This window comes from Hoplias malabaricus, chromosome 6 (genome assembly GCF_029633855.1).
Source record: "Hoplias malabaricus isolate fHopMal1 chromosome 6, fHopMal1.hap1, whole genome shotgun sequence".
Classification (NCBI taxonomy): domain Eukaryota; kingdom Metazoa; phylum Chordata; class Actinopteri; order Characiformes; family Erythrinidae; genus Hoplias; species Hoplias malabaricus.
The window spans coordinates 52,948,991-52,953,310 of record NC_089805.1 but is presented as its reverse complement, the minus strand read 5'-3'; the positions used below and the strand labels follow the sequence as shown (position 1 = coordinate 52,953,310).

At 50.5% G+C, this 4,320-nt stretch overlaps 1 protein-coding gene across 1 annotated transcript in view; it reads left to right on the top strand.

Moving 5' to 3' along the window:
* The window catches only part of fbxl20 (F-box and leucine-rich repeat protein 20), a 36,568-nt gene extending 34,484 nt beyond the window's left edge, over positions 1-2,084 (top strand). Inside the window, exon 15 of the mRNA XM_066674423.1 lies at positions 1-2,084. This exon is cut by the window's left edge and continues 1,085 nt beyond it. The gene's annotated coding sequence lies outside the window, so the exon portion shown is untranslated.
* Positions 2,085-4,320: the final 2,236 nt, after the last annotated feature.

The window sequence follows — 4,320 nt, the reverse complement described above, 5'->3', positions numbered from 1 at the left end:
AACAAACACAAACTGCACGTTGTGTCCTGGACGTCGAGGGACTGAACCCTCTCGAGCTCACGAGAGAAAACAGACTGACCATTAAAAAAAACTAAGGAGGACAAAACTATGGAAATGTATTTATCGTGTTGTTGTTGATGTTTATTTCTGCTGGTATTGTTTTCCTTTTTCTCGTCTGTTTGTTTGTTTGTTGCTGAGTTGCAGGTTTGTGTCTCAGTGTCAGAGACAGGAGGCTAGTCTGCAGCGCTCTGACCCTGAAGCTACTTTTCCCCAGACGCAGCGACGGCACCCCCTCAGTCACACGGTGCCTCTGCAGCCTCTTTGGCGCTCAACGCGCTTGGAGGAGAACACTAAACGTGATGCACTAGCTGCCAATGCCGTTCGACCCCTCTAACGTAGTATAAACTCATCATTTCAAGGCCACACCCTCTAAAAACATCCCATAATATTCTAGTCTGTGTTTGGGTTGTTAACCACGCCCACTTTAAGCCCTGTTTGTTTATAAAGGCAGTGCTGCCTCCCGACTTCTCCAGGGGCTGCATGGGTCTTCTACCTGTCCCCAGGTGTCCTCCTCATCTGGTCCAGACCAAGCGGAGCTCTGAGAGAGGATGTTTACTGTGGTGTTATGATGTGAACATGGAGAACGTTCCTGAGAAGCTGTCACACACTGTCCCTTCGTTGATGGTTTATTTGGTTTAAAACAATCTATTTTTCCACATTATTTAATAAAATTGCACTGATTTCTGCGCTGTAGCTGTTAGCTTCACGAAAACAGCATCTGCATTAAACCCCCTCTTAAAATTTTAGCCAGAACAGACACACTTCCAGGTTCCACTGCTCTGTAACAGAAGAAGAAAACCTTCTCCACTCTGTTGGGGCACGAGTGTGATCCGGTGAGAATCGGGGAGCGTTCAGCCCGAGCTACGTCTGGTGGAAAATCAGTTCAAAGTTTAAATGTGCACTGATTTAGAAAGCTTTAATTTGGCTCTGTGCAAGAGGAAGTGTGTGTGTGTGTGTGTGTGTGTGTGTGACTAAAACATCAGCATTACTGAACTGTGGCTAATCAACAACATACATAAAACACACTAGTTAATTTCTCTGTGGTTTTACAGCAGTTGGCAAAGTTTAGCATCGTTGCTAACAGTAAGTATGTGACTATGGGTAGAGTAGCATGGTGGCTATTGTGGCTGTGACTAGGGGCTAGCCTTGTGGCTACTCTAGCACTTGTCTCAGCTACAGAAGCTCCACCCACAAGTTGAGGGAGAGTCTGATACTTTCAGTGCACTACTCTGGTGTCACTGTCAGGATTCTGCCAGCTGCGCTCTGATTGGCTCCCTGTACATCTGCGTATACACACTTCTGTGCATCGTTTTTTTACTGGCTCTGGTATTGGTCCAATGTGAATGGCTACCTTCACACTTCAGGCCAAAATTGCAGACTGTAATGGGTCCTTTTGCGTGTCAGTCAGATTTCTTGTCCCCCAGCTGTGGGTAGTTCCGGATGAAAGGCACCTGACACTCCATAGAGTCTCTGACAATGCGAGACTACCACTAACTGTGACTGTGGCTATAAACATGGATGTAGCATTGTGGCTACTGTAGCGTAAGATACACTGTGGCTAGTAATTAACATGAAATCTGGCTATAAGTATATTTTAGCATTACGGCTAACTGTCAAGGTTATGGCCACGGTTAGCAAAGATGCTAATCTATTAGGCACTTGCTACATAAGTGATACACACTCAGTTGTCTGTGGTTAGTCTCATTACACTTAGTCTCAATGTCAGCTCACTTTGGAGTTATCTCTTTAGTCAGATGTGTTAAGCCCAAAGTCAAGCTTTTCTTTCCAAAACAGTCTTATTATCTATATATCTATGTTAACCTAGATTCAGTTTTTTGTGTGTGTGTGTGTGTGTGTGTTTGAGAGAGTGAGAGGGAGAGATGGGGTCCAGGCAGACAGGGGTTGTGGTCAGTGTGGACACTGAGGACGAGGCTGTGATTTACTGTAAAAGCTCCTCCTTTGACTTTTTTATTTTTACAGTTTAACCCTGAATCATGGAATAAACATAACTCTATATTATTATTAAACCTGCTCCTGTCTCCGCGCCTCCATCTTCAGACTCTTTATAATAATTCATTTACTGTTCACCATTTACATTTAATTTACATTTTAAAAACCCTTTTAAAATCCTGTAGATTTTGTAGTCGATCAGACACAGCAGTGCTGCTGGAGTGTTTACCCCTCAGTGTCTGGACTGAGAACAGTCCACCGACCAAAAACATCCAGCCGACAGCGTCCTGTGTCACTGATGAAGGACTAGAGGACGAGCGACACACACTGTGCAGCGACAGATGAGCTACTGTCTCTGACTTTACATCTACAAGGTGGACCAACGAGGGAGGAGTGTCTCACAGAGTGGACAGAGAGTGGACACAAGGTTTAAAAACTCCAGCAGCACTGCTGTGTCTGATCCACTCTACACCAGCACAACACACACTAACACACCACCACCACGTCAGTGTCACTGCAGCGCTGAGAATGATCCACCACCACATCACACCTGCTCTGTGGGGGTCCTAAGGAACCGGGGGAGAGGGGGGTGAGTAAAGTATGCAGAGCGACAGATGGACTATAGCCTGTAAGTGTAGAACTACAGACAAACCGGAGTGGACAGTGGAGCTGAGAGAGGGGACAGTGAGGGTATAGTGGAGCTGAGAGAGGGGACAGTGGAGCTGAGAGAGAGGACAGTGAGGGGACAGTGGAGCCGAGAGAGAGGACAGTGAGGGGACAGTGGAGCTGAGAGAGGGGACAGTGAGGGGACAGTGGAGCTGAGAGAGAGGTCAGTGAGGGGACAGTGGAGCCGAGAGAGAGGACAGTGAGGGGACAGTGGAGCTGAGAGAGAGGACAGTGAGGGGACAGTGGAGCTGAGAGAGGGGACAGTGAGGGTATAGTGGAGCTGAGAGGGGACAGTGGAGCTGAGAGAGAGGACAGTGAGGGGACAGTGGAGCTGAGAGAGAGGTCAGTGAGGGGACAGTGGAGTTGAGAAAGGGGACAGTGGAGCTGAGAGAGAGGTCAGTGAGGGGACAGTGGAGCTGAGAGAGAGGTCAGTGAGGGGACAGTGGAGCTGAGAGAGGGGATAGTGAGGGGACAGTGGAGTTGAGAAAGGGGACAGTGAGGAGACAGTGGAGCTGAGAGAGGGGACAGTGGAGCTGAGAGAGAGGACAGTGAGGGGACAGTGGAGCCGAGGGAGGGGACAGTGAGGGTATAGTGGAGCTGAGAGAGAGGACAGTGAGGGGACAGTGGAGCCGAGAGAGAGGACAGTGAGGGGACAGTGGAGCTGAGAGAGAGGTCAGTGAGGGGACAGTGAGGGTATAGTGGAGCTGAGAGAGGGGACAGTGGAACTGAGAGAGAGGACAGTGAGGGGACAGTGGAGCCGAGAGAGAGGACAGTGAGGGGACAGTGGAGCCGAGAGAAGGGACAGTGAGGGGACAGTGGAGCTGAGAGAGAGGTCAGTGAGGGGACAGTGGAGCCGAGAGAGAGGACAGTGAGGGGACAGTGGAGCTGAGAGAGAGGTCAGTGAGGGAACAGTGGAGCCAAGAGAGAGGACAGTGGAGCCGAGAGAGAGGTCAGTGAGGGGACAGTGGAGCCGAGAGAGAGGTCAGTGAGGGGACAGTGGAGCCGAGAGAGAGGACAGTGAGGGGACAGTGAGAGGACAGTGGAGCTGAGAGAGGGGACAGTGAGAGGACAGTGGAGCTGAGAGAGGGGACAGTGAGAGGACAGTGGAGCTGAGAGAGAGGTCAGTGAGGGAACAGTGGAGCCAAGAGAGAGGACAGTGGAGCCGAGAGAGAGGTCAGTGAGGGGACAGTGGAGCCGAGAGAGAGGTCAGTGAGGGGACAGTGGAGCCGAGAGAGAGGACAGTGAGGGGACAGTGAGAGGACAGTGGAGCTGAGAGAGGGGACAGTGAGAGGACAGTGGAGCTGAGAGAGGGGACAGTGAGAGGACAGTGGAGCTGAGAGAGAGGACAGTGAGGGGACAGTGGAGCTGAGAGAGAGGTCAGTGAGGGGACAGTGAAGCCGAGAGAGAGGACAGTGAGGGGACAGTGAGAGGACAGTGGAGCTGAGAGAGGGGACAGTGAGTGATTGGTGTTGACTGTAACTTTCATCATTCACCACATGAGGGCACTGTGTGTGTGTGTGTGTGTGTGTGTGTGAGCGAGGGTGAGAGACAGAGGGAATGAAGTAGGAGAGAGAGAGGGAGGGACAAGAGGAAGTGCGAGAAGCAGAAGAGTGAGTGAGAAAGGCATAAGCGACAGAGCGGAGA